Here is a 21,877-nt window from a genome sequence, read left to right as displayed (position 1 = left end):
GTAGGACCATCCCTAACAGGGTCACCTTGCCAACGGTGGGATGGCTTTTATGCTATTTTTTCATCAAAAACAGTGTTACTAAGAACCCTGTTATTTAAATGCACTTTTGCATTTTTCATTTGTAAAAAACACCTTTAAAAACAGGGTGGCACATGTTAAGGAGCTGAAACTCCTAAACCCTTCATCCAATTTTAATGTGGATGCCCTCAAATGAAAGCTGAAAGTCTGAACTTCAACTGCATCTGAATTGTTTTATTTAAAATTCATTGTGGTAATGTCTAGAACCAAAATTAGAAACATGTTGTCTCTGTTCAAGTATATATGGACCTAACTCTACCTGGGTGTGGTTACAGCTATGTAATGGAGGTGTGTTTGGCACATGGCAGTGAGTGTTTGGGAGTCTGTCAGTGTGGACAGATTTCCATGTGTCCAGGCTGGACACTACAGAGTGGACAGTGTGCAGAAAAAGGAGAAGTCTTCCTGCGTGTGTGGCTCCAGACCAAACCTGCTAGCTAGGCATTGTACAGCTTGGGGAAGCAGTGCTGGCTAATCTGAGCCAGAGGAAGGAAGCCTGTGAGATACCTCCGGAGTGGACGGTCTGACAACCGTGAGTGATACTGACCGGGGTCAGTGAGGAGTGTTTGTGGGATACTTCTGAAGATAAGAGGCATCCGGGAACCTGTGTGGCCAACACCAACAGGTAACGGACAGGAATGCTAACCAGGGTCAGTAAGGGACTGTGTTTTTTTCTATAGAGCTGAATGCTTAACGGACATTGTACTGATGGCTGCATATTACTTGGTTCCTGAGGAGCGGTTTATGCTGTTTACTAATAAACCAAATGGACTTTTGTAACCCTGAGTTTCCCAGCGTATACCTCAGCGACGAGAAAAGCTAGTAATCCCCGTCCACAGATCGTGTGGGATGTTACAATATATACACTGTACACACACACACACACATATATATATATATATATATGTAAATACAAATGAAAACGTTTTAAAAAATGTTTAGGAGTGTAACGTAACAAGCTTATGCAAACTGCTAGTAATTTTCTGATTCCACATTCCCTTTAATTTGTCATGAAGTCACATATAACAAATGTGATAACAGACCAAATCAGAACATGCACTACAAATTCCTGTGAAATACCTAAACAATAAAACATCTTCATTTCAAATTTTAATGAGAAATCCTTTGTACACTTGTATACAGAGTTTAAGGCTATGTGCACACGCTGCGGATTTGGCCTCTGCGGATCTGCAGCAGTTCTGCAGTGTACAGTAGCATGTAAATCTATGTGACTTACAATCTGCTGTGCACATGCTGCGGATTTTCAACTGCAGAAAAGCTGCGGTGATGGCTGCGTATTACTTGGTTCCTCTATAAACTTGAATGCTTATTGGATAAAGCAGATCAGGTGACATGTACTTGTTTATCATGGTGTGCAGAATTATTTGGCAGCTTGCTTTTCTCAGACAAAATGGGCCAAAAAAGAGTTTTACTGATTCTGAAAAGTTGAAAAATGGTTGGAATTGCTATGATTTTGGGTCATGATCAAAGAACCATCAATCGTTTTGCCGAAAATTGTCAACAGGGTTGCAAAAAAAATGTGTTGAGAAAAACAAAAGATTACAGCCAAAGTTTTGAGAAGATTCATAAATGTGATGCAACTTACATGAACTTGTGGACCCTTTTCTTAACAGGATATTTACGGCGAAATAAAATAGTACACCCCTGAACAGTGTCTGGGAGGCTCGTTAGCAGATAAAGAAACTGACAGACTCCATGGATGAAAGCTTGTGACTGTTATTGAAATGAAGGGCGGCTATTAGAGTTGAGCGATACCGTCCGATACTTCAAAGTATCGTATCGGATGGTATCGGCCGATCTTTAAAAAAAGTATCGGTATCGCCGATTCCGATACCGGAAGTCCCATTCAAGTCTATGGGACTTCCGGTATCGGAATAAGAAAAACCCTTTCCTGCCCTTGTACAGCCTCTCTGGGGTCTGTACGGGCCTTTCGGGGGGCTGTGCCGGCCTGCCAGGGGGTCTGTGCAGGCTCCGGTGGTCTGTGCCGGCCTGCCGGTGGTCTGTGCAGGCTCCGGGGGGCTGTGCCGGCCTGCCGGGGGGCTGTGCCGGCCTGCCGGGGGGCTGTGCCGGCCTGCCGGGGGGCTGTGCAGGCTCCGGGGGGCTGTGCCGGCCTGCCGGGGGGCTGTGCCGGCCTGCCGGGGGGCTGTGCCGGCCTGCCGGTGGTCTGTGCAGGCTCCGGGGGTCTGTGCAGGCATCGTCCGATGGGACTACAAGTCCCATCGGGCGATGCCTGCTACCATGACAGTGATTGACACATTAGCCAATGATGGGACAGTAGTAGTCCCATCATCCGGCTAATGTGTTAAATGTAAAAAAAAAAAAAAATTACATGCTACATACATACTACATACATGCTACATTCATACTACATACTACATACATGCTACATTCATACTACATAAATACTACATGCAACATACATACTACATGCATGCTACATACATACTGCATGCTACATACATACCACATATATACTACATACATATTACATGCATGCTACATGCATGCTACATGCTACATACATAACACATATACTACATGCATGCTACATACATACTACATGCTACATACTACATGCATGCTACATACATACTACATGCTACATACTACATATATACTACATGCATGCTACATACATACTACATACATACTACATATATACTACATGCATGCTACATACATACTACATGCTACATACTACATGCATGCTACATACATACTACATGCTACATACTACATATATACTACATGCATGCTACATACATACTACATGCTACATACATACTACATATATACTACATGCATGCTACATACATACTACATGCTACATACATACTACATATATACTACATGCATGCTACATACTACATGCTACATACATACTACATATATACTACATTCATACTACATACTACATATATACTACATACATACTACATACTACATATATACTACATACATACTACATACATACTACATACATACTACACACATACTACATGCATGCTACATACATACTACATGCATGCTACATACATACTACATACATACTACATGCATACCACATATATACTACATACATACAATACATTCATACAATACATACATAGACATACAGTACATATAACATAGAGTAACATACTTACCAATACTTGTCACATTGTTCCCCGAAGCCATTGTCTATTCCGGGATAAATATTAACATAACAAACCACAAAAATACTCACCCACGATCCGAAGCAGTCCACGAGTGTGTCCCACGACGATCTTGGGTAGAGAACTGCAGCATCAGATGATGCTGCCGTTCTCTACGGGCTGCAGGAATCCAATGACGGAAGGTAGGTATCCTTCCGCACTGTATTCCTCCGCCACTTAAAAAAAAAAAGTCCCTAGTCTCACTTTATGCCATTGCTGTGTGGGAAATTCCCACACAGCAATGGCATAAAGTGAGACTAGGGACTTTTTTTTTTTTAAGTGGCGGAGGAATACAGTGCGGAAGGATACCTACCTTCCGTCATTGGATTCCTGCAGCCCGTAGAGAACGGCAGCATCATCTGATGCTGCAGTTCTCTACCCAAGATCGTCGTGGGACACACTCGTGGACTGCTTCGGATCGTGGGTGAGTATTTTTGTGGTTTGTTATGTTAATATTTATCCCGGAATAGACAATGGCTTCGGGGAACAATGTGACAAGTATTGGTAAGTATGTTACTCTATGTTATATGTACTGTATGTCTATGTATGTATTGTATGAATGTATTGTATGTATGTAGTATATATGTGGTATGCATGTAGTATGTATGTAGTATGTATGTAGCATGCATGTAGTATGTATGTAGCATGCATGTAGTATGTATGTAGTATATATGTAGTATGTATGTAGCATGTATGTAGTATGTATGTAGCATGCAGTATGTATGTAGCATGTATGTAGTATGTATGTAGTATATATGTAGTATGTATGTAGTATGTATGTAGTATGTATGTATGTAGTATGTATGTAGCATGCAGTATGTATGTAGCATGTATGTAGTATGTATGTAGTATATATGTAGTATGTATGTAGTATGTATGTAGTATGTATGTAGCATGCAGTATGTATGTAGCATGTATGTAGTATGTATGTAGTATATATGTAGTATGTATGTAGCATGTATGTAGTATGTATGTAGCATGCAGTATGTATGTAGCATGTATGTAGTATGTATGTAGTATATATGTAGTATGTATGTAGTATGTATGTAGTATGTATGTATGTAGTATGTATGTATGTAGTATGTATGTAGCATGCAGTATGTATGTAGCATGTATGTAGTATGTATGTAGTATATATGTAGTATGTATGTAGTATGTATGTAGCATGCAGTATGTATGTAGCATGTATGTAGTATGTATGTAGTATATATGTAGCATGCATGTAGTATGTATGTAGCATGCATGTAGTATTTTTTTTTTTTTTTTTTAACATTTAACACATTAGCCGGATGATGGGACTACTACTGTCCCATCATTGGCTAATGTGTCAATCACTGTCATGGTAGCAGGCATCGCCCGATGGGACTTGTAGTCCCATCGGACGATGCTTGCACAGACCCCCGGACATCAGCACAGCCCCCCGGCAGGCCGGCACAGCCCCCCGGCAGGCCGGTACAGACCTCCACAGGGTGCACAGACCACCGGCAGGCCGGCACAGCCCCCCGGCAGGCCGGTACAGACCCCGGGCAGTCCACACAGCCCCCCGGCAGGCCGGCACAGCCCCCCGGCAGGCCGGCAGAGACCCCCGGAAGGCCCGAAATGACGGCGCATCATGATGCGCACACAGCGCGCATCATGATGACGTCAGGCCGTCAATCAACTGAACTTCCGATTCCGATGCCGAATTCCGATATTGAAAAAATATCGGAAGTCGGTATCGGAATTCCGATACAGCAAGTATCGGCCGATACCCGATACTTGCGGTATCGGAATGCTCAACACTAGCGGCTATATTAGTCACTAATATATATATATTTTTTTTAAACATCAGTAATGTATGTTTGTACATTTTGAGTTGTTTAGTTATTATTCTCACTATAACAGCTGGAAATAAACAATTGAGATGATGAAATTTACATTTTTCATTTAGCTGTATAATAATCCTGCACACTAATAATTTCCCAATCATTATACACAGAGATATTCTCCTTAGAAAGACAAAACCTCAATTTTACTTTCTTAAATATTAAGGTTTATTAACTTTTTTATTTGACCGACAGCACTGGAGTTGTCCCATAACAAAATTAGTAATCAAAAATACAAATTGGCTAACAATCGTGCACACAGTGTACTTCTGAATCTAAACGTTTAGTGTATTTATTCAATGATGTTTCTAGCAATTTGCTTTAATATGTGAGTGTTTTGCTGTAATGTTGTGGGATTTTTTTTTGTTTGGGTGTTTTTTAGCATTCTGTGCAAAGTAAAAAAAAAGAATTCTAATATTTTTACAAAAACAGACTAATATCTACAAGAAAAATATGATTCTTCATTCATTCATTTATTGATGTGGTTTGATTTGGGAGTGATGAATAGAGATTCAATTAGGTACACGTGGCATCCAAAATTTTTTTTTTCAGTTAATTCATCATTTTCCACGTACTTGTTGAATGGTTCAGAGATCGTAATGCAAATGATTCATTGTTCATTGTGTTTGCTAAGCATGCCTGTAAGCTAGAAACTAAGTGCAAAGTCTAAGAATATATTATTGAGACATGTGCTTGTAAAATACATTATAGCATAGTTGGAACTGCCTTACCTAACGTATATTTTTGCACTGTTAGCATTGCGATAATTACTTCTTAAGAAAATATTGCTTTGGTACAGTCATACTTGCCAACTTATCCAGTTTAGAAAACCCATTCCAACTTTCATATTAGAAGTTTAAAGGGGTATTACCATCTCCAAGATCATATCCCAATATGATGTAGGTGTAATAATAATAATAGCAAATACCTTCAATTAGAAAATAAGTATAGTTCTTCAGATTCACTATGTCGCTTACCACATGTAGTGCTTTGCAGTAGCTTAGATATTCATAGTTATGATCACTCATACAGTATAGTGACTAGTGATGAGCGAATGTGCTCAGATAAGGTGCTAACCGAGTGACTTTGGCTTGCTAGAATAAGATGTTCGCGTCCCCGCGCCTACATGTCTCATGGTTGTTCAACAGCAGCAACACATGCAGGGATTAGCTAGCAAACAGGTAATCCCCGCATATGTTGTGGCTGTCGAACAGCTGTAAGACATGCAGCTGCGGGGACTCTAACATATTTTTCGAGCACGCCGAAGACACTCGGTTAGCACACAAGCATGCTTGTGTAAAATACCAACAGGGTTGTAGTCATGGCTCCATTCCCAGGGCTTCACTTCCCCCAACTCTTCTCCTCGGACAGACAGGGTCTTTCCGTCATATCAGCACATCCCGTACTCACTGTGCTGGCAGCTACTTCTTCACCGCTGTGTCCCCCTTCTTCCCAGCGTTCAAAGGACTGGAGGCAGAGTCCAAGGCAACTTTAAACAACACAGGTTTATTATCTTCAGGACACAGCACACCCATTACACTTCTAGCGCATTCTTCACAATACCAGCAGCACATTTCTCTGTCTTTCCCTGCTTCTTCCTCCACTTCACGGAGTAAGCCACAAAGATATAACGGGACAAGGTACCTGGTGAAAATGCCACTGCAATATATCTCCCTTCAGCCTGCTTCATCTCAGAATCACTGTCTACAGGGTCGTCCACCACGTCTACGGTTAACCTGCCTGCACACTTTCACGGTGGCCCACTCTATATTCTTCTGTAACTCACTTCACTTTCCACTCCACTGCTGTGCATACTGTGCTCTGTTACTTTTCTCTTCCTTTCTTACTCTTCTGCTACTTTCCAGGGATGGCTGGGCTTCTGCTTATAGCTTTACATGGTAGCTGAGCAACCCAGGCCTTAGGCCACCTGAGCACACACAGGGGTCTACCCCTAACTGACTATGTACAGGAAGACTATCTTATTCCTCAGCTAACCCCTCCTATTGTTAACTCCTAAGTGTCCTACAGCCAAACCTTTACTATGTACTCAGTGCCCCATATAGTGGCCCTTTTCCCTAACTGCACTGTCCCTATCTTACATACAGTATAAATATACGAAAACACATCACAGTGAGAAACATAGCAACTATATACATGTAAATATAAATAGCAGCATACGGATTTATAGGGGTAAAGCTCACACCCCCTTACACTTGGATAGCACTTTATCACTTTAGCTGCAGGTCATCTGGCATCTAGGAAATAGCGACCACAATATTGAACAGTTTCACTTGTCTTTCGCAAGGGGGACTTGTCAGGAAGTCACAAAAACACTGAACTTTAGGAAGGCAAAGTTTCACCAGCTTAGAGATCACCTTAATCTGGTTGACTGGAACAATGTCCTCAGAAATAAAAATACAGATAATAAATGGGAAATGTTTAAGATCATCCTAAAGAGGCACTGCAAGCGGTTTATACCTTGTGGGAATAAAAGGACAAGAAATTGGAAAAACCCAATGTGGCTAAACAAAGAAGAGGGGCAATTAACCCTCCGTCAGGCGCAATAGATCTGACAGGCACACAGTAATTAGTTTCACTTCTCTCTCCTTGCCCACTTATCAGAAAACCCCACCCCTCCTAGTTATCTCCTGACTCTACAGGCTCTGTGAAACCTGATATCACAGTGACTCAGCAGACCTTCTAGTGAGCAGATATCAACACTTTGGCTTCTCAGGCACATTGCGCCTGATTTCAACACAAATTGAAAGGTTAGTATTTTCTTTTTTTATTCATCACGATTGTGTATTTAGCTTGTTTTATGAAGGATTAATGCTAAGTTAGTGTACATAAGTACTGTTTTCTTAGACAAAAGGAGGGTGGCTTCTAAGGCACATTGTGCCCTAACACATACTCTTTCTCTCTTGCTTCAGATTTTCTGCTGCAATGGCCAGAAAACAGTATGATTCATCTAAACCCCTTCATTTAGAAGAAATGAAGATTTTTTTGTTAGAAGATGATGAGGAAGAACCAGCAGTAACTGAGGATTTAGAGGAATCTAGTGACATTTCATCTGAAGATGAGGTAGCAGAATGTAACACTGATTCTGGAACAGAGCAGGATGGTGATGACACTGATACAGAGGAAACAGACACAGATCTAGCTTATTATTTGGGCAAAGATAAAAATACAAAGTGGAACAAAAAGGCACCCAAGAACAAACAGCGCAGAGAATCCCACAATATTATTACACACCTTCCTGGAGTTATTGGAAGTGCTAGAAAAGCTAAAACTGCAGTGGAATGTTGGAGTAATCTAATTACAGATAGCATGTTGGAAACTATTGTTCGGTTCACTAACCAGTATATTGACACAATCAAAGAGCAATTCTCCAGAGAGAGGGACATCAAAAACACTGATGTGATTCAACTCAAGGCATTTATTGGCTTGTTATACCTAGCTGGTGCTTTCAGAGCAAATAGGCAAAGTTTGGAGGAGCTGTGGGGGACAGACGGTGATGGCATCGAAAAATTCAGCCTTGTGATGAATCTGAAACGATTCAAAGTCCTGATCCATTGCCTCCGTTTCGATGATCTTCTGCTGCAATTGAAACCACTGAAGATGAGTAGAAAATAATTAAGTAACATCTAAGTGCAATATCCTTTAAGTTTTTTTCCATAATTTTATATTTAAGCAATAGTTAAGTAAAGATAACTGGAGCCTATTTGGCGGTACTACCGAAAAGTGGTACTTTTAGTTTTAATAAGTTTATGGTTAATAAATGTTTTTTTTTGCATCTGATTTGGTGTAATCTCTTTTAATACATTCCTATGAAGGTCACTGACTACTTCTATAGTCCTGAAATTGAAATATGTAGCTACTATAGGTGGTTTTCTGACCTGTGCTTGTCAGGCACATTGCGCATGAACTGAGGAGAATCTATATTGCGCCTGACGGAGGGTTAACAGTAAAAAGAAAGCATTTAAACTACTAAAGCAGGATGGCATCGTTGAAGCTCTAAAACTATAGGGAGAAAAATACTTTAGCTAAAAATCTAATTAAAGCTGCCAAAAAGGAAACAGAGAAGCACATTGCTAAGGAGAGTAAAATTAATCCCAAACTGTTTTTCAACTATATCAATAGTAAAAGAATCATAAGTGAAAGTGTAGGCCCCTTAAAAATTGTGAGGAAAGTATGGTTGTAGATGATGAGGAAAAAGCTAATATATTAAACACCTTCTTCTCCACTGTATTCATGGTGGAAAATGAAATGCTAGGTGAAATGCCGAGAGATAAAGAAAACCCTATATTAAGGGCCACCAATCTAACCCAAGAAGAGGTGTGAAACTGGCTAAATAAGATTAACCCCTTCGCACCCGAGCCTGTTTTTGCCTTCGTGACCGGGCCAATTTTTTCAATTCTGACCAGTGTCACTTTATGAGGTCATAACTCTAGAACGCTTCAACGGATCCTACTGATTCTGACATTGTTTTCTCATGACATATTGTACTTCATGATGGTGGTAAAAAATTTTAGATATGATCTGCACTTATTTGTTAAAAAAATCAAAATTTGGCAAAAATTAAGAAAATTTTGCAATTTTCAAACTTTTAATTTTTATGCCCTTAAATCAGAGAGTGATATCGCACAAAATAGTTAATAAATAACATTTCCCACATGTCTACTTTACATCTGCACAATTTTGGAAACATCATTTTTTTTTTTTTTAGGAAGTTATAAGGGTTAAAAGTTGACCAGCGATTTCTCATTTTTACAACAAAATTTGCAACACCATTTTTTTTAGGGACCACCTCACATTTGAAGTGAGTTTGGGGGGTCAATATGACAGAAAATACCCAAAATTGACACCATTCTAAAAACTGCACCTCTCAATGTACTCAAAACCACATTCAAGAAGTTTATTAACCCTTCAGGTGCTTCACATGAATGAATGGAATATGGAAGGAAAAAATAAACATTTAACTTTTTTTCACAAACATTTTACTTCAAAACCATTTTTTTTTATTTTCACAAGTGTAAAAAGAGAAAATGAACCACTAAATTTTTTGTGCAATTTCTCCCGAATACGCCAATACTCCGTATGAGGGGCTAAACCACTGTTTGAGCACACGGCAGAGCTCAGAACGGAAGGAGTGCCGTTTGACTTTTTCAATGCAGAATTGGCTGGAATTGAGATCGGATGCCATGTCGCATTTGGAGAGCCCCTGATGTACCTAAACAGTGGAAACCCCCACAAGTGACCCCATTTTGGAAATTAGACCCCCCCAAGGGACTTATCTAGATGTGTGGTGAGCACTTTGAACCCCCAAGTGTTTCACTAAAGTTTATAATGTAGAGCCGTGAAAATAAAAAAAAATCATTTTTTTTCCACAAAAATGATCTTTTAGCCCCCAATTTTTATTTTCACAAGGGTAACAGGAGAAATTGGACCCTAAGAGTTGTTGTCCAATTTGTCCTGAGTATGCTGGTACGCCATATGTTGGAGAAAACTACTGTTTGGGCACACGGTGGGGCTCGGAAGGGAAGTAGTGACGTTCTGAAATGCAGACTTTGATGGAATGGTCTGTGGGTGTCATGTCGCGTTTGCAGAGCCCCTGATGTACCTAAACAGTGGAAACCCCCCACAAGTGACCCCATTTTGGAAACTAGACCCCCCAAGGAACTTATATAGATGTGTGGTGAGCACTTTGAACCCCCAAGTGTTTCAGTAAAGTTTATAATGTAGAGGCGTGAAAATAAAAAAATCATTTTTTTTCCACAAAAATGATCTTTTAGCCCCCAATTTTTATTTTCACAAGGGTAACGGGAGAAATTGGACCCTAAGAGTTGTTGTCCAATTTGTCCTGAGTCCTGAGTACGCTGGTACCCCATATGTGGGAGAAAACTACTGTTTGGGCACACGGTGGGGCTCGGAAGGGAAGTAGTGACGTTCTGAAATGCAGACTTTGATGGAATGGTCTGCGGGCGTCATATTGCATTTACAGAGCCCCTGATGTACCTAAACAGTGGAAACCCCCAATTCTAATTCCAACCCTAACCCCAACACACGCCTAACCCTAATCTCAGCCCTAACCATAACCCTAACCACAAACCTAACACCAACACACCCATAACCTTAATCCCAGCCCTAACCCTAACCCTAGCCCTAACCCTAGCCCTAGCCCTAACCCTAGCATTTTTTTTTTTTTACTTTTTTTTATTTTTGTCACAAGATCGCTGCCCTGCGATCTGACTCATAGTAACGCCACTTCACCTCTGATCATCTGTCAGTGTGAGATCAGAGGAGAAGCAGCGTTACTATGTGACAAGATCGCTGCCTGGCACATAATAACGCGACTTCTCCTCTGATCTCACAATGACAGATGATCAGAGGTGAAGCAGCGTTACTGTGTGACAAGATCGCTGCCTGGCACAGCTGTGCCAGGCAGCGATCAGCTGTGCCAGGCAGCGATCTAGTCACACAATAACGCTGCTTCACCTCTGATCAGCTGTCAGTGTTAGATCAGAGGGAGAAGCCGCGTTACAATGAGGGAGATCGCCGGGAAACAAGCAGCTTTCCCAGCGATCGCTCCCATTGGCTGCTGTGACGCTGACGTCATCGGGACCTGAACCAATCAGGTCTCGATGACGTCGGGGGTCCCAGCATGCATTGCGCACCGGGATCCCCGCGTTGTAAGGTATGTGGGGGTCCCGGGGGGCACAAAACCGCCGACAGTAGATAAACGTCGGCGCTGCACAAAGCCCAGCAAGCGCCAACGTTTATCTACTGTGGGCGGTCTTGAAGAGGTTAAAATAGATACATCTCCGGGTCCGGATGGCATACACCCACGAGTACTAAGAGAACTAAGTAATGTAATAGACAAACCATTATTTCTTATATTTAGGGACTCTATAGAGGCGGGGCCTATTGCACAGGACTGGCGCATAGAAGATGTGGTAACAATATTCAGAAAGGGCTCTAAAAGTGTGAACCTGGAAATTATACTCCTGTAAGTCTAACCTCTATTGTTGGTAAATTATTTGAAGGGTTTCTGAGGGATATTATTCTGGATTATTTCATTGAGAATAACTTTAACTCCATATCAGCATGGGCTTATGAGGAATTTCTCGTGTCAAACCAATCTAATCAGCTTTTATGAAGAGGTAAGCTATAGAATGGACCAAGGTGAGTCATTGGACGTGGTATATCTTGATTTTTCCAAAGTGTTTGATACCATGCCACACCAGAGGTTGGTACACAAAATGAGCATGCTGGGTCTGGGGGAAAATGTGTGTAAATGGGTAAGTAACTGGCTTAGTTATAGAAAGTAGAGGGTGGTTATAAATGCTATATTCTCTAACTGGGTCGCTGTGACCAGTGGGGTACCGCAGGGGTTGGTGTTGGGACCTATTCTATTCAACATATTTATTAACGATCTGGTAGAAGGTTTACACAGTAAAACATTGATATTTGCTGATGATACAAAACTATGTAAAGCAGTCAATACAAAAGAAGAAAGTATTCTGCTATAGATGGATCTGGATAAGGTGGAAACTTGGGCTGAAAGGTGGCAGATGCGGATTAACATTGAAAAATGTAAGGTTATACACATGGGAAGACGGAATCAGTATCACCATTACACACTGAACGGGAAACCACTGGGTAAATCTGACATGAAGAACTTTTAGACCCTAGTTAATGATAAATTTACCTGGAGCAGCCAGTGCCAGGCAGCGGCTGCCAAGGCAAACAGGATCATGGGGTGCATTAAAAGAGGTCTGGATACACATGATGAGAGCATTATCCTGCCTCTGTACAAATCCCTGGTTAGAGCGCACATGGCATACTGTGCTCAGGAAGGATATAATGGAACTAGATCAAGTACAAAGGAGGGCAACAAAATTAATAAAGGGGATGGGGGAACTACAATACCCAGAGAGATTAGCAAAAATCGTAGTTACTTACAGATAACGGTATTTCTCTGATCCCATGACGGCACCTCGGAGAGAGAGGGATCCGCCCTCAGGGACAGGAAACCTACAGATGAAAAAGGCGGTACCTCTCTCCCACATGAGTTGGTTTACAGAGCATTACACAGAACTCTCAGCTGCAACTCAAACTGTTACAGTATAAAAAAATCCAACATTAATCAAATTAAGCTTAACAAAGGCACCGCGTGGCTAAGTACTAACGCTAACTAACTCACTCGTATGTGCACACCTGTGTGTGTGAAAGGGAGGGGATGTATGGGTGCCATCATGAGATCAGAGAAATACCGTTATCGGTAAGTAACTACGATTTTCTCTTTCCCCCATGATGGCACCACGGAGAGAATTACAAAGATTGTACATCTAGGGAGGGACCACCGCCTCCAGAACCCTTTTCCCAAAGGTGAGATCTGAAGAGGAGGTCAAGTCTAGACGGTAATGTTTGAAAAATGTAGAGGGGGAAGACCAAGTGGCAGCTCTACATATCTGATCTATTGAAGCGCCGGCTTTCTCTGCCCAGGATGATGCCACTGCCCTGGTTGAGTGGGCCCTTACGTCCTCCGGTATGGCCGCCCCACAAGAGGAGTAGGATAGGGTGATGGCTTCTCTAATCCACCTCACCAGTGTGGCCTTTGATGCTTTTTGACCTTTCCGAGGACCCTGAAAGCAAACAGAGTCCTATCCTTCCTAAATTCCCTCGTGGTTGTTAAATATTGGACCAGGCATCTTTTTACATTTAAAGTGTGCAACACCTCTTCTGTTTTGTTTTTGGGATGGGGTCAGAAAGAGGGTAGGGAAATTTCCTGGGTCCTATGAAACTGTGACGACACCTTGGGGAGATATGCTGGGTCGGTTTTAAGAATTACTCTATCATCCAGAATTTGCTTGAAGGGTGAGTGGGCAGATAGAGCTTGCATGTCACTAATACGGCGGGCAGAAGTTAAGGCTACGAGGAGGGAAGTCTTAAGTGACAATATTTTTAAGGGAGCCTCCGCTAGGGGTTCAAAGGGAGATTTGGTTAGTGCGTTTAGCACCAGGTTTAGATCCCAGGGGGGGGGGTGTAGAGGAATCGGCCTGGACCTACTTGAGGCTCTAATGAATCTCATAATCCATCTATTTTTGGCTAGGTCATGGATATACAGAGCTCCCAAGGCCGCCACCTGTACTTTTAAGGTGCTGGTAGCTAACCCCTTTTCCAACCCCCTCTGAAGGAATTCCAGAATCTTGGCTACAGGGATTTCGCCCGTTGGGTAAGAGCCTGACACTGACATGAACTTCTTCCACACTTTGCCATATGCTTTGGTGGTTACTGGCTTTCTACTTTGTAGTAGTGTGGATACCAAGTTTGACGAGAAGCCCTTGTTACTTAGGAGCTCCCTCTCAAAAGCCAAGCTGTCATGTGTAGATTTTTTTGTGGGAGTGATACACTGGTCCCTAGGATAGCAGGTCTGAAGTTTCTGGTAGAACCCAGGGGTCCGTTACGGACATTCTTCTCAGCCAGGAGAACCAAATTCTCCGTGGCCAGAAGGGCGCTATTACCACTACCGTTGCCTTGTCTTCCCGTATTTTCCTCAGTACTAAGGGGATGAGAGATAATGGTGGGAAGGCGTACCCCAAGGTATCGTGAAAGCGTCTAGCGCTACTGGGCCCCCCGGGGATCGATTGAGCAGTAGGTTTCCAGCTTCCGGTTCTGACTGTTCGCAAATAAGTCTATTTGTGGCCGGCCCCAGAGTTTCACGATCTGGTTGAAGATTAGCTGGCTTAGTTCCCACTCCCCCTGTTTTAGACGTGTTCTGCTTAAAAAGTCCGCCGTTCGATTTTCTGCACCTTTTATGTGAAGGGCTGTCAGGGATTCTAGATTGTGCTCTGCCAGGTGGAAGATGGATTTTGTTACCTCCATCAGTGGTCGAGATCTGGTGCCCCCCTGGTGGTTTAGGTATGCCACCACTACCTGGTTGTCTGAGAAGACCCTTGCGTGATGGGAACGAAGGGAGTCCAGAAAATGATTGAGAGCTAGTTTTACTGCCAGCAGCTCCCTCATATTTGAGGAAGCGGACTTTCTTCCCTGGTCCCAGGACCCCTGTGCCACTTGGTTGTCTAGATGTGCACCCCACCCCCAGGGGCGTGCATTTGTATTTAGGATCTTTGTCGCAGGCAATGTCAAGGAACCCCCTTAACTAGGTTGGCTGAAATTGTCCTCCACGTTAAGGAATGTTTTGTCTCTGGTGAGATGTTTAACTGTATGTCTAAATTCTCGTGTAGGGAAGTGTTTGCATTTAATATTTCCCATTGTAAGTCTCGAGTATGGCTCTGAGCCCACTGAACTGCTGGTATGCAGGCTGTCATGGATCCTAACAGTGACATCGCTTTTCTCAGGGTAGTGTTTGGGGAGGCTATCATTTGTGACGCCATTTGTGTCATTTTTTGAACCTTTGCCTGCGGCAGCCCCCCTCCGTCCTGGGTATGTCAGGCTCTGCTGTATGGCCCTTGGTGACCGCCGCCACCTGCCCGGCCCCTTATCAGATCGGCTGGGCTCTCCTGTAGTTACCGCCGTCTCTATACTGCAGGAGGCCCTTTTTTTTTTTTTTTTTTTTTTTTTTTCTCTTTTTTCCTTTTTTTCCCAGGATCGGCAGACTTCCTGTATTCTTCACTGCCTCTCCCCACTCACCCTCAAGGCCCACCGACCCCGATGGTGGTGCTTTGGGAGGGAGCCTGTTCAAGGCCTCGACCCAGCCGAGGCAGGGAGCCCCGCTGCCTTATTGCCGGTCTGGATCGGTCCCCGGAATCCTGTGACGACTTCCAGGTACGTGCTGTAGGTTCCCAGTCAGGGACAGGAAACCAACTGATGTGGGAGAGAGGTACTGCCTTTTTCATCTGTAGGTTTTCTGTCCCTGAGGGTGGATCCCTCTCTCTCCGTGGTGCCGTCATGGGGGAAAGAGAAATTAGGATTATTTAGTCTAGAAAAAAGATGACTGAGGGTGCGATCTAATAACCATGTATAAGTATATAAGGGGACAATACAAATATCTCTCCAAGGATTTGTTTATACCAAGGAAGGTGACGGTCACAAGGGGACATTTTCTGCATCTGGAGGAGAGGTTTTTCCACCAACATAGAAGAGGATTCTTTACTGTTAGGGCAGTGAGAATCTGGAATTCCTTGCCTGAGGAGGGGGTGATGGCGAACTCAGTCGGGGGTTCAAGAGAGGCCTGGATGTCTTCCTGGAGCATAACAATATTGTATCTTACAGTGATTAGGTTCTTTAGAAGGATATAGATCTGGGGATTTATTCTGACTGAATATAGGCTGAACTGGATGGACAAATGTCTTTTCGGCCTTACTAACTATGTAACTATGTTAGAGCATGTTTGCTCATCACTAACAGTTACAGTTAGTTAGATAGAAAGCTCTTAGTGGCAATAAGCATGGATACCTAAATGTCATGGAGTGACTGACCCAGTGTGACATGACCCAACGGTTGGTCGATCACCAAACGGCACAACACACAAGGGAACACCAGGGAAGCAATAACAATGGTGGGCCCTATCAATAGGGAATGGGGGAATGGACACCTCCTGCACTCACCTGAAAAAGCCAGGGGAAGAGTCTTGAGGAGATCATCTGCATATTCCCAGTGCCTTCTGGGATAAGTGAAGAGTCTCCGCGAGCTCAACGATCACTGGGTTTTGGCTGTTGCAGCTGAAAAGAGGACATTTTGGCTCATCTTTCATCGTTTTTAAGAAATCTCAATATGGAAGAGGCCAGGAGCCATTTGGTGAGCTGCATTTCTTGCTACATGTTCACAGATTTACCAGTGGAAAAGCCAAACTTCACATGCCACAAATGCAAGCTTGTGTCCCTGTTGGAGGAAAAGTTGCAAAGTCTCGAAGACAGGTTAGCTACGTTGAAGATCATTAAGGAAGGTGAAGAGTTCTTGGACAGCGCAGAATTATCTCTTCATGTTACAAAAAGAGAAGAAATTCGAAGTGCACCTGAAGAAACAGAGGAATGGAGACATGTGACCCAGAGAAGCAGGAGGATCAGGAGGCAGTCAGCACCCATACTGCTCAGGAACCAGTACCAGGCTCTCACGCAGGAAACCAATGAAGAAATACATCAGGATAAGACTTTGCCCACAAACAGCAACCTTGTACGCCTTCAGAGTCCTCCTGGATGGAGAAAGAAAAATGTTGTGAAGAAGAAACGGAGAGTGGTTGTCATGGGGGATTCCCTGTTGAGAGGAACAGAGGCCGCTATCTGCAGACCGGATATAACTTCAAGAGAAATGTGCTGTCTTCCAGGTGCAAAAATTAAAGATGTGTCTGACAGGATATCAGGACTCTTCAGATCTACAGATGACTACCCATTCCTGCTACTACATGTGGGGACAAATGACACCGCAAGAAACGACCTGGAAACCATCTGCAGAGACTTTGAAGACTTAGGCAAGAAAGTGAAAGAACTGGGAGCGCAGGTGGTCTTCTCTTCCATCCTCCCAGTGGATGGCCATGGAACAAGGAGGTGGAATAAGATTCTGCAGGTGAACAACTGGCTACGTCGATGGTGCCGTCAGCAACGATTTGGATTTCTGGATCACGGAGTGAACTACTTATACGATGGACTACTTGCTAGAGATGGGGTGCACCTTACGAAGACTGGAAAGCATGTATTTGGAAGTCGTCTTGCTACACTTGTAAGCAGAGCTTTAAACTAGAACAACATGGGAAGGGAAGCAAAAGACTAGAAAAAGCCATACACCTGACAAATGCTATTGAGAACTCAGCTATTAGAAGTGGAAAGGAAGAACAGGAAGAACAAAGACAAAAGAATCTAATTAATAAAAATATTGGAGAAAGAGAAACCAATCACAAACTAAAATGTTTCTATACTAATGCACAAAGCATGGGCAACAAACAAGGAGAATTGGAACTACTAACGCAGGAAAAGAAATATGATGTCATTGGAATCACTGAAACTTGGTGGGACAATACACATGATTGGAATACAAGACTAGAAGGATACAACTTATTTGCAAGAAACAGACTTGATAAACGAGGAGGAGGTGTCGCATTGTATGTTAGAAACGCGTATATCTGCACAGAGATTGAAGCTTCAGAGACTGGGAGTTCTGTGGAAACTGTTTGGGTAAGAATACAAGGACAGAACAATGGAAAGGACACCATTGTAGGCATTTACTACAGGCCACCTGTGCAAGCTGAAGATATGGATGAACTCTTTATGCATCAAATGGCCAAGTTCTCCCAAAAATATGACATAGTTGTCATGGGAGATTTCAACTATCCAGACATTTGTTGGGAATCTCTCTCAGGCAAAACTAACAGGTCAAGGAAATTCTTATCCTCTCTTGCTGACAACTTTATCTTCCAAAAGGTAGGGGAGAAAACAAGGGGAACTGCTACCTTGGATCTAATCCTTATAAACAGGGAGGAAATGGTTGAGGAGGTAAAAGTGGCTGGGACCCTAGGAGGTAGCGACCATGCTATTTTAGAATTTTGGATAACTAGAGGAGGAAGACCTGTGAAGACTCAGACGTCAAGGTTAGATTTCAGAAAAGCAGATTTTAAGGGATTCAGAAAGAGAATTGGAGGGATCCAATGGCTGGATATCCTTAAAGACAAAAATGTCCAGGAAGGATGGGAAATCTTGAAAAATGAAATTCTCAAAGCACAATTGTTAACAATTCCGAAAAGAGGGAAGAATAGGAAGCATTTAAGGAAGCCAGGATGGATGAACACAGAACTTAAGCACATGCTAAAATGGAAGAAAAAAATGTTTATAAAATGGAAAGAGGGAGGCATATCTAAAGAAGAATATAATGCTGTCTGCAGAACCTGCAGGTCACAAATCAGATTATCTAAAGCTGACAATGAATTGAGGCTTGCAAGAGATGTCAAAAGCAATAATAAAGGATTTTGGGGATATGTCAAAAGTAAAAGAAAAGTCAAAGATGCTATAGGATTTTTACAGGATGAAAATGATGAAATGGTAAGACAGGATGTTGAGAAGGCCGAACTTTTAAATTCCTATTTTGCATCTGTTTTCTCTCAGAAAGGAAATGTGACATCAACTGTTCTTCACTGTCCTATTAAGGGAATAGAAGAATCCAGGATATCTATAAACAGAAAGATAGTGAGGAAACACTTAGCTAACCTAAATGAATTCAAGTCTCCAGGTCCAGATGAATTACACCCCAGAGTACTGAAGGAGATAGCAGAAGAAATTTTTGAACCCCTCTCCATAATATTTGAAAATTCTTGGAGAACAGGAGAAGTCCCGGAAGACTGGAGAAGAACAAATGTTGTTCCTATCTTCAAAAAGGGGAAGAAGGTGGACCCAGGCAACTATAGGCCGGTGAGTCTGACTTCTATACCAGGAAAGATCTTTGAACAAATTATTAAACAACATGTATGTCAGTACCTGGATAAGAATGAAGTGATTAAACAGAGTCAGCATGGGTTTGTAACTAATAAGTCATGTCAGACTAACTTAATTTCCTTCTATGACGGAATCACTGATTGGGTGGATCAAGGAAATGCTGTAGATATAGTATATCTTGACTTCAGCAAAGCATTTGACAAAGTATCTCATACAATCCTTATTGAAAAAATGACTAAGTATGGAATGGACAAGGCAACTGTTAGGTGGATTCATAACTGGCTTAGTGATCGGACCCAAAGAGTGGTCGTAAATGGCAGCACATCCAGTTGGAAGAATGTCTCAAATGGGGTACCACAGGGCTCTGTCCTGGGCCCTTTATTGTTCAACATCTTTATCAACGATTTAGATGAAGGAATTGAGGGTAAACTGATTAAATTTGCTGATGACACAAAGCTAGGAGGGATAGCTAATACTAGAGAAGAGAGAGAGAGGATTCAAAAAGATATAAATAAACTGGAGAAGTGGGCAGCAACTAACAGAATGGTTTTTAACAGGGAAAAATGCAAAGTACTACATCTGGGCAATAAAAATGAAAAAAGCATATACAGAATGGGAGGAATAGGCCTAAGCAACAGCACATGTGAAAAAGACTTGGGTATACTAATAGATCACAAACTGAATATGAGTCAACAGTGTGATGCAGCAGCAAAAAAAGCAAATGCAATTCTAGGATGTATTAACAGAAGCATACAGTCTAGATCACGTGAAGTCATTATTTCCCTCTACTCCTCTTTGGTCAGACCTCATCTGGAATATTGTGTCCAGTTTTGGGCACCACATTTTAAAAAAGACATCAACAAACTGGAGCAAGTTCAGAAAAGAGCAACCAGAATGGTGACCGGTCTGCAAACCCTGTCTTATGAGGAAAGGTTGCAGGATTTGGGATTGTTTAGTTTGCAAAAGAGAAGACTGAGAGGAGACTTAATAGCTGTCTACAAATATCTCAAGGGCTGTCACATTGTAGAAGGATCATCTTTATTCTCATTTGCACAAGGAAAGACTAGAAGCAATGGGATGAAACTGAATGGGAGGAGACACAGATTAGATATTAGAAAAAACTTTTTGACAGTTAGAGTGATCAATGAGTGGAACAAGCTGCCACGAGAAGTGGTGAGTTCTCCTTCAATGGATATCTTCAAACAGAGGCTGGACAGACATCTGACTGGGATGATTTAGCGAATCCTGCTTTGAGCAGGGGGTTGGACCAGATGGCCCAGGAGGTCCCTTCCAACTCTACGATTCTATGATTCTATGATTCTATGTGCCCTGATCTCCCTATCGTCCCTATACGGGTTCTTTCACCCTGTTGCTGAGCAGGATACCCAATCCCTCACTTGCCCTGCTCTTATCCCTAAGTAGGGAACTGGCAGGTGAGAGCACTGGCCCCATTGCTCCACTAATGCAACAAATCGGAATGGAAAGACAGACACCAAAAGGGACAAAGTAACAAAAAATGCAACACTTAGCTTTCTGCTGAAAAGAACCGCACAGCAGTATAAAGGCACTAGATCAGCAAACTCAGCGAAGCACCACTGCACCCAGCCAGCTCCTTCCTCCAGCTCAGTCACTGCAGAATGCTATAACACTGACAGTCAGCTGATGCATCAGGTGACCTCTTGAAGAATGGTGGGAGTGTTCGCCACCCACCTCAGCAGACCCAGCAGCAATGCAATTACAGCAGCAGACCAGCGGGGGAAAAAAACTGACATTAATCCCCGATGGCCAGAAAGGAAAAAAGTTTTAATCTGAGAAGCTAGATCTGCCACAGATCCAAAAATGGACTGTAACACTAAGCCACTACAATGCCCTACATGAGGTAGGTGACATTGCGAATCAGAAGAACTCAGAACTTTATTACATTTCTAATTGGAACTATTTAATAATATTATTATTATTACACCTACTACATATTGAGATAGGACCTTGGAGATGTCTTTAAGTTCAAAGATGAGGTCGTCTGTTCAGGATCCTCATCTCTTGCGTATATAGCAAATTGTTTTTAGAAGAATGGACAATGTGTAATAATACATTCCTCCTGTGTTGAAAAATTGAACACTTTGGTCGAATTCAAACGTCCATAAAAAACAATCCATATACTCCCAACTCAAAGTCAAGAGCTTCATAGATGTTATGTCTGTGTCTGAATCACCTTCTATTACAGATTGTTATGTAGACGGCATTGAAGGATGCAGGCGCGGTGCTGTTTAACAATACTGTGGCTAGGGCTTGTGATGCCAACAAGCTAGGGATTCTATATCTAACTGTTGAATGATGATCA

The 21,877-nt window shown here is 42.4% G+C and overlaps 2 long non-coding RNA genes across 2 annotated transcripts in view; one reads left to right on the top strand and one right to left on the bottom strand.

The window, feature by feature from the left end:
* LOC141101402 (uncharacterized) overlaps positions 1–21,877 on the top strand; it is a 133,009-nt gene that overhangs the window by 25,046 nt on the left and 86,086 nt on the right. The window lies entirely within an intron of this gene.
* Positions 1–21,877, bottom strand: part of LOC141101401 (uncharacterized) — a 51,142-nt gene that overhangs the window by 9,409 nt on the left and 19,856 nt on the right. The window lies entirely within an intron of this gene.

Source organism: Dendrobates tinctorius, unplaced genomic scaffold (genome assembly GCF_039654945.1).
Source record: "Dendrobates tinctorius isolate UK_male_01 unplaced genomic scaffold, ASM3965494v1 ptg000117l, whole genome shotgun sequence".
Taxonomy (NCBI): Eukaryota; Metazoa; Chordata; class Amphibia; order Anura; family Dendrobatidae; genus Dendrobates; species Dendrobates tinctorius.
The sequence above is the reverse complement of the archived record's forward strand: the minus strand, read 5'-3'. Positions and strand labels throughout refer to the sequence as shown.